The sequence below is a fragment of the Cibotium barometz genome, chromosome 23, assembly GCF_041138505.1.
Source record: "Cibotium barometz isolate CiBa-2024 chromosome 23, ASM4113850v1, whole genome shotgun sequence".
Classification (NCBI taxonomy): domain Eukaryota; kingdom Viridiplantae; phylum Streptophyta; class Polypodiopsida; order Cyatheales; family Cibotiaceae; genus Cibotium; species Cibotium barometz.
This window is the reverse complement of record NC_141068.1, coordinates 54,642,541-54,656,213: the sequence shown is the minus strand read 5'-3', so window position 1 is coordinate 54,656,213 and position 13,673 is coordinate 54,642,541.

The following is a 13,673-nucleotide window of genomic DNA, read 5'->3' as shown; positions in this document are numbered from 1 at the left end:
CACCATAGCTCATCACATTGCTGCAAATTAAACACGGTATCAGAGCCGAGCCTAAAATCCATCAAATTTTTTAGCCCATTATCTTGCTAATCACTTAGCTAATTAGGATTAGTAGATAATTAAGTTTTTTTTACCTCTTTTTCAAAGATCTCTCTACACCCCCAGCTAGTGGAGGGGCTTGATCTAGGAACATAGCCACCTTGCCCACGATTCAGCCCATCCAATCGGCGCGCCAAACCGCTGCTCATAGCTGCTGCTGTTGAAATTCACGAATCTGCAGGTGCCTTTTTCTCTGAAGAAAATGGAGATCTTGTCTACACCAGGTACAATGGCTCTAATTCCTCTTGGCCCTAGGGGTTTTCAAGGGTGCTCTACAAGTTGGTGAAGATAATTTTTTATTTGATTAAGTCTACAGTGAGATCCAACCTCTTCATAAAATCTGTAGGTGACTTTGGTAAAACAGAGATTAAGCATTCAATGTTTGGTCAAATCTTGTGTTTCTTGGCTTCATCCTCTACTAGACTAATCGCTATTGATGGCCTTGAAAGGATTTGAGCTCATTTGAACTCTAAGGCCCCAGATCTGGACTCCCCGCATACTCTGTTTTTCGCACACAAAATAGAGGATTAATTTGCTAATCAATTTGATTAATCAACACTAATCACTATATTTTGGTACAATTGAGGGTTCACATTAACCATTGGGTATTTGATACAATCTCTATAACTTCAGATTGCAATTCGGAGATGGTTTGATACTCCAACCATTCCGTACAAATTTGTTACCCTTGGTTTAATGTAATTTTTGGTGAATTTATGCTGCTAAATCTGTTGTAATCATCACCTAAACACCAGATTGAGTTGTAAAAGGGTAGACACTGCCCTTGAATCTTGAAATTAGATCAAGGTAAGACCCCCTTCACATCATCATGAGTACGGCACAAGAGATAGCTAAATTTAATGGGGAGCTATTTTACACATGGTAGACAAAAACCATGTATTTGCTCGTGAGGAAAAATCTGTGGGGGCTAGTTGAGGGAAGAGATGAATGCCCAGAGGTAAGAGGGAAAAATGAGTGGAAGAGAAAGAATGAGAAAGCATTAGGACTTATCGCACTTAGTTTAAATGATGAAAGCATTCATCACATCACAGGGATACAATGGGCAAAAGATGCATGGGATGAACTCAATAAATTATTTGGCACTCAAGCAAAAAAATTCAAAAATAAATTTGTTAATGCAATTCTACAAATTGGATATGAAGGAAAGTGAACCTTTAATCACACACTTGAACAAATATAAAAGCATTAAGCAACAACTGTCGGCCATTGGCAAAAAGGTAGAAGATGATGAGGCACTAGCAGTGCTTCTGAAGAGTGTGGACAAAGGTGAATATGAAAACATTGTAGCACAATTAAAGAATGTACCTGAATTGAAGCTGCACGAGATAGAAGGAGCTCTACTAGAGCAAGAGACCAGAGTCAAAGAGAAGAAATGGCTAGACTCAACAGCTGTGGAGAAGAAAAAGCATTCTTCACCCGAGGAGGATTCTCTCGAGGACGAGGACGAGGACGAGGAAGAGGCAGAGTAGGAGGAAGGACCTTCACTTGCCACAACTGTGGAAAGCCAAGACACATGGCAAGAGATTGCTACAGCAAACCCAATTGGAGAAGGAATGACATCGGCAAACTTCATGGAGGCTCCTAGGGAAGTGGAGTCAGATCATCTTTTCTGAGAGAGAGAGAGAGAGAGAGAGAGAGAGAGAAACCCCACAACCCAATGTAACCTGCCCCAACAGAGTAAAACCACCTCTGAGCCACCGATGATGTAGGCCATGTGGTAGATGTATGTGTGAGCACTTTAGTCAAGGTCATGGGCACTTGTAGTAGCCTTGGACGCATAGAGAGAGAGAGTGTCAAGGACTATGAGTTTAGGGACTTGAGGCACTGGTCGGGGCACTGGTCGCGGACTATCAAGTAAGAGGGAAACTTGTTGGTATAGGGTCCAGGTGTGCTAAGAGTATTCACTTGAGGGGAGGTGTTAAAATATACAAGTGAATAGGGTGTGTGCAAGAACAAGCCCTTAGCAAGAGGCTCTAAAAGAGAATTTGTAAATGTGAGAGAAGCTGTGAAAAGGTGAGAAGTATCTACTGGGAGAGAATAAAGGGTAGCATGAGAAGATTTAGGAGGTGTGGAGATATTCTGGGAAGAGGTGGAGAGAATCAAGCAAAAGAGGTGGAGTGAATCAAGGAGAGATGTAAACTCTATAAATTGAGGCATTGGCCTAATGAGAATTTGCTGGTTTTTGATTATCCATGCCAACATTAAGCTATCAGTTAATTGCTCACTAATCACTAATCATGTCTTAATTATCATCTAATCTCTTTTCTAATGATAATGATTCTAGCATTTGATCCACCATAGCTCATCACACTGCTGCAAATTTAACACTATTCTCCCTATGACTCCACATAATTCAAGCCACATGATGGGTAGATCCATCCCTTCCTAATTATTTTCTAAATATCGTACTCATTCATAATTTCTCTGTTATGTTCCTACTAGCTACAGTCTTATCGTCTTGATAAATAAAAATTGGTAACCTATTGGGGATATAGCTAGCCATGGCCTAATATCTTCAAAATCTAAGAGCAATACGGTCTTAATAGTCTCATCCCATTCCCAATCATAATGATATGATATTTGTATGACATAAATTAATCTCTTTTCTAATTGGAAGTATGTAACTAATAAAGTATAGGCTCTATTGCAAAGGGTTCCCAATGCTCTATCTACTCTAAATTCACTTCTAAACTTTCTCCACGCACTTTTGTTGACCAATTCTTCCTACTGAAATCAAGTATTTCTAATTATACATCATTGGGAAGATGTGGAAAATAGTTGGCTAGAATCCTCATTATAATCACACATACTAAACTACCCCTTGCTAAAGCATTGCTATAGGATTCTCGACAGACACACCAAAAATGACCCATAAATATTATACTCCTAGTAGCCAGCCAAGTGTATTAGGTTGTTACACTATATAAGGGTTAATTAGGTAATAATTATCATTTACTCATGCATTGATATAACACTCCTTTGTAGTCCTTAAATACTATTTTGCCTTCCTAGATACTCTATAATGCTAACATTATCATTTAAGCACTAAGGATAACCCCATGCTACTCAAATAATACACAACCTACGTTTATGGAGCGTTTATGCAATGAACAGGCTTCCTTTACAAATAAAATACTACCAAATCAATTCATTTAAAGTTCAAATTTCATGCACATATTATAAATCATAAAATAAACACTTCATCTTCTCTTATCAACATCTAATCACTTCTAAATTTTCAATTATTAACCCTCCAACATAGAAGTGATTAAGCCCTTTTACAAAGCAAGTACAAACTAAATCTAATCAAGATAAAACTTTTCAAGCCACAAGAACTCACCAAAATAAACACTTTACCTTCAAAAAGTATGTGGAAATTCATTACCTAACTCTACTTATTAATCCTCCACTAAACCACTAGTTAACCCCATTTGACAAAGAAAGTATCATCAATTTAAACTCTATCATTCTCAAACCTTTACCAACTCCATAACTCATTGAAACATTAACTTTTCATGTTTTATTGCCCCCATGAATTCTTTATCTATCTCTACTTATTAAGGCTCTATGCAAAATGTAATTAATCCCATTTTACACTACAAGTACATGCTATATTTTTTTCTATAGAAATCCTTTTACACAATGAAACTTCATGAAAAATAAAGCCTAGTTTCTTTTCAAACCCTCCCTAAATGTTATAAAGATAACTAATTATTAATTTTCTATAAAAAAAAGTCTAAATATTAAGGAAATTATATATTATTTTTTAGAAAAAACATATATGTGGTTAAACTTCACCCAATTAAGAATCCATAAGAGTAAAACATACAATATTTGTTTATTTGATGTCATTTACTAGGTATGACTATTTACCTTTAAAAATCCCAAAAATAGGTAAAACTATAATTTCTACTAGTAAACCACCACTAATCATTTCCATAATTTTTTACTATTAAAGCATGTTTGAAATCATGACTAAACATATCTCTTAGCTGATCAATTAATGCACTTTTCTTGATTAATTATAGATTTATTACATAATTTTTAAATTAATCTTTAATTAGTAAAACTCATCCAAAAAGTACCAAAAACTCAACATAGTGCTTTCTCATTAAACTATTTCTCTATTTTAAATGAAAAGTTCCAAATGATTAATATAATTAGTACTTCCTTCATTAATCTAGGTGCACCCATAAATCACAAAAAATGATTAAAGTGATCACTAATCATGTTTAGTTTGCCATCAAACACTTGTATTCACTACTTTATAACATAATTCTCTTTGGTAATCATCAGCCCACTAATTATGCATTAAAACTCTTAATAAATACTAATTACTACTATTTCTTGCATAAGGACACAATGGAATACCTCAAAGATGAGTTGTTTCAATTGCTCTGAGACCAAGGAATGTGTTGATGTGGCTCTCTAAGCTTCTCCTCCCCACTGCTTTCCATAATTATTTCATCCAACAAATAGCTCTCAAATGATCAAACACTCCTCTCTTGAATCCATTACTTATCTTTAATTTAAAAACATAATTAATATTGCTAATAACTTTTCCTACATGTCTCAAAACATAGAATAGACACTTCCATTACGTTTGTCATGACCTAAAACCCTAATATTGTGAATATCTCCTTGCACTATTCTTACATATCTAACTCCATCTACCTCTCTTCCAAAATGGTGCTACACTCAAATTTGTAATTTCCTTGAACTTGAAGGACACCACAATAAAAATGCACCCTTTCATGACTCAAATGTCTAGCCACCCAAAAATGGTCATTTCTCACTCATTTATAGCCTCTACTTTGAGATATTTACTAAATCTACTCACTTTTATGGTTCCTACACTCTTGTCAAGCTTAACAACACATTCTTGGGCTCCCATCAATTTATTAAAAATAAAAAAAATTGACTGAAAATACATCAAAATTGGCCATAAATGACCCATACATCTTAAAAATAGGTGTAAAACCTAAAATAAATCTAGATTTTGAAAATTCTCAAACTGGCTAAAAATTTACTAAAAGAAGCCCACTTTCGAACTTTGACATAAAAAATGCTAAAACTAAGAAAATTTGTCGAACATTGCTAAAAACATATGACAAAATAAAGCCCAAATTTGACAGTCATCACACATGCTTGGGTGATTTTTGATTTGGGTTTACACATGGCACCCTTGCATGCAAATATGGAGGTGTACTAGAGTTGCTATATGACATCCATATAGGTCGACTTGGAGGCGTTCTTGAGTTGCCTTAGGATATGGATGACGTTTCCATATGCATTCACCACCATGAGCATCATCTATGTGGAGTTTTGGGATGGTTTGATGCTACAAGGTCATGATTTTGGTGTTGGTGATACATCCGACGACATGGCAATGATGATTATGATGGTCTTTCATGGGAGACACTTCACAAGTTATGGAGCAAGAGGATTGGATCCTTTGAGGACACATGTCGAGCATGCTTACACATACCATTTCCATATGCGCTCACCATAGGCATGACCTATGTGGAGTTTTGAGATGGTTGGATGACGCATGGTCATGATTTCGGTGATACACATGGCTACATGGCAAATGATGAGATCATGATGGTCGTTCATGAGAGGCATTTCACGAGTTATGAAGCGAGAGGATTGGATCCTTTTAGGACACATGTCGAGCATCCTTACACATATACCGTCTATGTACTAGAGTTTGCATGTCAAGCATGCTTACACATATATTGTTTTTGCAGTGGAGTTCCCATGGGCCATAATAGCTTCTACGACTCAGCCTATGACATCTACTGGCCACTATCATCCCATTGATTTCCATACTCCTATTTTGACCCATTTATTATATTACGATGCGAATGATGATGATGATTTTTCATGCACACACACGTGATGATATTGATACATGTGCACATGGTGATTCTCATGCACATGATGATATTGGTACATGTGCACATGGTGTTACACATGCACATGATGATATTGTTACCCATACACATGGTGATGATGTTGACACATGCACATGATACACATGTTGATGATGCATGTGGTATTGATATATGTGTGCTAGGTCATGTGGACATGATCTCGAGGGTAGGGATGACATTGAACACATCGGGCATCGTAGACAATGATACACCTAGTATGGCTACCTACTTCTCTAGAGATCATAGTGATGCATTAGATGATCGTGAGGGCTAACTCGAGGATTTTGAATATTCGATTAGTGATGTATCCATTAGTGATGTATCCATTACACATGAGGTTAAAGATAATCCATAGGATACACATGAGCATATGATGAACCATTGCACACGAGGTTAGAGATACTCCACACACGATACCCACATGAGAATATGATGGACCATGAGGAGCATAGACTTGAGGTTCTTATGTGATGGATCATGAGGAGCATAGGCTTGAGGTTCTTATGTTAGATTTGTTGCGCTATTCCTCTAAAGTTTCCTTACATGGGGATATCTGTGGTTTGACCACTACTCCTAGCTATTATAGCATACTTGGCAGCCTTATTGTAGTCCATATTTTCCTTAATGTGATGTGTTGGGCTCCATGTCAACAAAATACCCATTGCTATAGAGGATTTTCCTAGTCCACTAAGTATGTGTGATTGTTACTACTCTCCATTCGTTGTAGCCATGGTGTTGCTAAATATGAGCCACCTCTATGGAATCCTTCACTGGAGTATACTGGCTACTTATCAATCATAGCATCCTTTCTCACTTGCATCTCATACGAAGTGGGGTTATAGCATGTATAACCTTTTTTCTCAATAAAATATCCAATAATAAAGATACATTTTCTTAGGAGTGCACCTATACTTTTAGTGTGCCAAATCTAGTTTTTTCAACCCTATTGAACTTTTACAGGCATCATGCGATGAGAAGAAATGTTGCAATGGAGGTTTTGTTCATAATAATTTCTATGGTTCTTTAGCCAAAAAAATTTAGTGAGGTATTCCTTTCTTGTTCAACACTCCAGGCATCATGTGATGATGAGAAGAAATGTTGCAGTGGGCGTTTTACATGTTGGGAGTAATTAGGGTGGATATTAATGGATTAGGCTTAACATGTTGGCATAATCTAAGTAGGAAAAATTAATTAAAACTAATGACAATACAAGGGAGTTCACACACACACATAAGTTCATTAGATGGAGAGCCATTGAATAGGCTAGATTACATCATCATTAGTCATAGCTTAATTGAATCTTTGTATAATCATGCCCTAAATTATCTCCCCTGATTCTAGGTCCATATCCCCTTAAATTGAGGTCCATTTAATGTTGATATTAAATACTTATGTGTACTCCACTTTCCCACCTGAAGTAGACGCATGTGTCTAGTGAATTATTTAGCCAAGTTAATGCCTTGCTATACTTTACAATGCATCCTAACATTTACTAGTATGACTTTGATTTAGCCTTAGCAACATTTCTTCTCTAAGGTGCATACCCCCTCTCATTTCTAACACTCCCCCTTAAGTGATGAATTCATATCATCATCATACATGTACTGGTCTCTACACTTTTATTCATTTACTAGAGTGGTCCATCTCAGTTTGCTTCTTGGCTTACAATGTTTGCTTTGACTTGAGACTTTACACTTTAGGTGGGAATAGGTTTACATGCCCTCGCTACATTATTTTAAAAAATATTTTCTGAGTCTCGACTTCCTTCTTGGGAAGTCTTCTCCTTCTCCTCTCCTTCTCTTCAGACATCATGTTTGCTTCATCTCGGAGTTGATGCTAGCAATCCTTTGCTATATGTCTCACCTTACCACACCTTCATCTTGATCTTGCTTTTCGCTCCTTCTCCTTTGTGGAATAATGCTTGTTCTCCCATTCTAGGTGCAATTTTAGCTTTGATACTTTGATCTTCCTCCATGAATATACCTTTTTATGCCTTCAAGCTTTGGGTCGAGAAGAGTATTCCCAAACTCCTAACTTGGCATGCCCTTCAATGGCATCTTCTTCTTCTATAGGGGAGCCAACACTTGCTACTTATTGCATGATACTCTTTATTTTTTGATCATGTGCTCGAAAAGATCCATTTACTTTCATGTCCAAACCAAATTTTAAGGCTGATTTTAAAGTTCTTTCACTTTTCCCCAATTACTTTTTTCAATGCATCCCATGCCCCTTTGGAATTCTCCTCCGACACAGTATGGTGTCTAAATGCATCACTTAGCGCTAATACAATGAGGAATAGAGATTTTTTTAAGTGATACAATAGATAGCACACTCATGTGCTATAATAAACAGAGCTTTGATGAATGTTTTAAAACTGTTAAGACGAGCGTTGTTTGCTAAGGAGTAAACTCACAATTGATAAACTGTATGAAAAAGAGACTGATTGTTAATCTATATAGACTTCTATACGCGAGGCGACCATGACATGACTGTGTAGGTCTACGATCATAGCCAGTGCCACCATAGCAATCTAGACTTAAAGCATAAAGATAAACATTGGATCCCTACAATGTCAGGACAAGCATCCAAGGGTAAAGTCTACCTACTTCATATGTGGATCATTGTGGGATAATGGTCCAATGTAGAATGTACCTAATTTGGCAGTGTACCAAATCCAATCTACAATATCTCTAAACCATCTTTTCCTATGTTAATACAAAGATGTCGTGCACACCCAAGCTACTCAGCCATGGCTGCTCCTCATAATAGGAACCGTACAAACATGAGCTAACGACAATAGAATATAAGGAGCCAACATTAATATGTAAAAACCCCTCATTTCCACCTTCCCATGTGAATACAAAGATGTCATGCATCCAAGCTACTCAACCATGGGTGCTCCTCATGGGAACCATACAAACATGAGCTGGCAACAATACAATATAAGGAGACAACATTAATATCTAACAACCCCTCATTTCCAAGTACCCTTTATCACTTATTTTCTAATATCTATTAATATACATTTGGAATCTAAAATTTTTAATTTTTATAAGGATTAAAAAGATCATGTTCACATGTATTTTTTAGAGGTGTAGGAAATGGATCTCAAATTTACCATTGTTTATGTATAGTTTATTTCCTGATCAAATTAGCACTGCTAGAATTTATGATCAAATAGTTATATACCTGTATATACCTAGATAAATCTAGGAACATGCACCTTATGAGATTGTTAGAGCTTTTGGATACAAGCTTCCATGGAGATGGTGGTAATAAGAAAGACCTAATACTATACTAATTAATAATGTGATTAATACTACTTTAAACTAGGGATACCTAAATACAAACGTGATGAATAGCCTAAACTAATTAAGCTTTTAACTCAAGCATAATTAAGTTACAAGATTGAGACTTGTACTCATAAAGAGGCTTGAGAGCTTGCTTGGTTCTATTGATTGAAAATGACCCCTTTTATATAAGGTAGGTACAACAAAGCTTAGATAGTTCATGTGGGATAACTTGACTAGGTGGTTTGGTACTCTAGCATCACTCATTTCAACACCCCTCCCCTTGATGCTGGATTGGGTACAATTTTTACGCTTTCACTCTTCCTCTCTCTCCCCTTGTGCTAAGCTCCTTTGGCATTATAGTTACTTTGGCTATGAATTTCAACTTGAGTGCATCATATGGCCTCAAAGGCTGATTACATCACACTTTTTGTAGAGGCAAGAGGGGTGAAAAAATACAATGGTACTTTCTCTAGAAGAATACGTCTTCTGCTAGGGCATCTTGACCTCGATGTAATTTGCCTGCTTCTTTTTGTGATAGAAATCTTATTCTAGGTGACCAATTTTTCTATAGTAATCACAAAAAAGGTTTGGTTTATCTTTATTCCTACATTCATTCTTGGTATAACCAAGTTTTTCACAGTGACAACATCTTGAAAGTTGAGATGTTGATTGATTTGTCCTTTAAAATCTCCCACCCTTTGTATAGAGTGCTTGCTCACTTGAATGTGATTTGGAGTGCTTGCTCACTTGAATGTGGTTTAGATTATTCTTTATCCTTGAATTTTGATTCATGTTCAAGCAACAACGATGATTCTATATCATGAATTTTAGTGTTGGGCACATTTTTAAGTGTTGCAAACAAGTGATTCATATGGTTCTTTGTCAACACTCTTTAACAGAACAGTAATAGATTCATCTTCTTCAATAACTTTCTTCAATGCACTAAGATACTGCTTGATACCTTTGAATTTGTTTATGTGTTGTGCTATAGTCTCAGTATCCTTCTTGTCAATTTTATAAAATTGCATGAGAAGGTTTATCTTTGAGCTTTTTAAGTTGGTGCTGAAAAACTTGTTAAGCTCCTGCCATGCCAACTTGGCATCCTTGATGCCAACAATGTGACTAATCACATCATCACCAAGATTTTGAGTGATAAGACCCAATGCTTTGTTGTTTTGAAGTGGCTCAACCTCCACTTCTTCATTCTCAATTAGGTACCAAAGTCCCCCCTCGCATAAGCAAGTACATGGTCTTGCTTTGCCATGTTTAAAACCCATCACCATTAAATATTGAAACAACTTCTACATGCTCCATAATGAGAAGGTCTTACTAACAAGCTTTTTTTTTGCTTTGTTAGCAATGTCTAATCTCGTACAAGATTTGTCGTCAAAAACCTTTTATTTTCTTACAATGATTTGATGCAAACTTTTGCAAGTTTGATATGCAATGAGAAGGTCGGGAAGGTCTTTGCACATGATAATGATTCACGAGCTAGTGTCTAGTCTTGGTATAATTTTCTTGCAATTTGTTGGAATTGTGTCTAACGCAAGAGAGAAATTAAAAATGCATTGAAGATAAGGTAACCACTCCCCTAACTTAGAGACAACCCATATTTTTAATTTTCAGCTCTGAAAACTTTGATTTCTACTAATCTTTCACTAATGATAATGATTAAGTTATAAAACTACTGATTAACATCAAAAAAAATTTTGAGGATCCAATTGAGCTCATCAAGGAGATTTTGATGTGGTTTTTGATGGGGATGAAAGCCTTTGATAAGGTGAAGTGTCCCAAGTAAGAACTTTAACTCAATTAGCTATGCAATCTTAGCCACTCTCTTGAGTAAAGGATAAGGTTGGGATTAAGTGATTAATGATAGCTAATAAATTGAGATTAATGCAAATGATGCTAGAGGAGGTGAATGCTGAGGTATAGGGAGCAAGAGACTTGGCTCTAATACCATGTTAAAGCTTGTGGATTCAAGCTCCCATGGAGATGGTGGTGATAAGAAAGACCTAATCCTATACTAACTAATAATGTGATTAATGCTAATCTAAACTAGGAAGGATGGTACATAAACACAAACATGATGAATACCCTAAACTAATTAAGCTTTAGACTCAAGCACAATTAGGTTACAAGATTAAGACTTGTACTCATAAAGAGGCTTGAGAGCTTGCTTGATTCCATTGATTGTTGAAAATGACCCTTTTACATAAGGGAGGTACAAGAAATCTTAAATAGCTCATGTGGGATAACTTGACTAATTGACTTGGCACTCTAGCGCATCACTCATTTTAACAATAAGAAAGTGCAAGTTATAACCTATTGATAGTCCACCCACAAGACAATATAACCATCAACTACATTATGCATAGTATAAACTAGATACTACGACATCCCCACTAATGTCATCAATGCCCAATAGGGGGTGTAGAACTTGTATCAATATATGCTCCCACACACACACATAAGCATACATTCATTACGAAGGTTTGCATATTGAGTTTTTTGTCAAACTTCGAAGATGGAGGACAGACTCAATCATAATGAAGTCTAGCACAAAGGGAATATACTAAATAGAAAGAATTAGTACAATGAAAAAGTAGTTGATAGGGCATAAGCATCGCTAAAGATAGAAAGAATTAACACAATATCAACTGGCCGCAACTTGGAGACAAAAACTTCACAATGTGAAATTTGCAGGCCTACGAATATAGCCAAAATATATACCTATATGAATCCAGGAACATGCTCATATTCACCTTATAAGAAAGTGCAAGTTATAACCTCATGGTAGCCCATCCACAATACAATATAACCATCAACTCCATTATGCATAGTATAGATACTATGGCATCCCCACTAACATCATCAATGTCCAATAGTGGGTGTAGAACTTGGTATCAATGTATGCTCCCACACACACGCATAAGAGCATACATTCATATGAAGGTCTACGTGCTGAGTTTCTGTCAAGCTCCGGAGATGCAAGGAAGACTCAGTCATAATGAAACCACTAGCACTAAGGGAATATAACAAATAGAAAGAACTATTACAATAAAAATGTAGTTGATTGGACATATACACCACTAAAGATAGAAAGAATTAACATAATATCAACTGGCTGCAACTTGGATGAAAACTTCACAATGTGAAATTTTTATGTCTGCTAATACGACAAAAATGTATACCTAGATGAATCCAAGAACATGCCCAAATTCACCTTATAAGAAAGTGCAAGTTATAACCTTATAGTAGTCCATCCACAAGACAATATAACCAAGTATGGACTAGATACTACGACATCCCCACTAACGTCATCAATGCCCAGTAGTGGGTGTAGAACTTGGTATCAATATATGCTCCCACACACACACACACACACACACATAAGAGCATACATTCATACAAAGATCTACGTACTGAGAGTTTCTATCAAACTCAAGAGATGTATGGTAGACTCAATCATAATGAAGCCTAGCACGAAGGGAATATAACAAATAGAAAGAATAATTATAACAAAAAGGTAGTGGATAGGACATATGCACCGCCAAAAATAGAAAGAATTAACGCAATATCAACTAGCCCCACAACTTGGACGAAAACTTCACAATGTGAAGTTTGCATGTCCCTTATACGGGAAAAATATATACCTAGATGAATCCAAGAACATGCCCAAATTCACCTTATAAGAAAGTCCAAGTTATAACGTCACACCCACAACACAATATAACCATCTACTCCATTATGCATAGTATGGACTAGATACTACAACATCCCCACTAACGTCATCAGTGCCCAATAGTGGGTGTTTTACTTGGTATCAATATATGCTCCCACACACATAACCCTCCTCCTCCTCCCCCCCCCCCCCCCCCCCCCCCCACACACACACACACACATAAGAGAATTCGTTCATACGAAGGTCTGCATGCTGGATTTTTGTCAAACTCCACGACGCAAGGCAAACTTAGTCATAATGAATCCTAGCACTAAGGGAATATAGCAAATAGAAATAATTATTACAAGGTAGTTGATAGAGAATATGCCTTATCAACAAGGTAGTTGATAGGGCATATGTCCTATGAACAAGGTAGTTGATAGGGCATATGCAAAGATAGAAAGAATTAACACAATATCAACTGGCCATAACTTGGATAAAAACTTCACAATGTGAAATTTGCATGTCCCCTAATATGGAAAAAATATATACCTAGATGAATCCAAGAACATGCCCAAATTCACCTTATAAGAAAGTGCAAGTTATAACCTCATGGTAGTCCATCCACACGACAATATAACCATCAACTTCATTATGCAT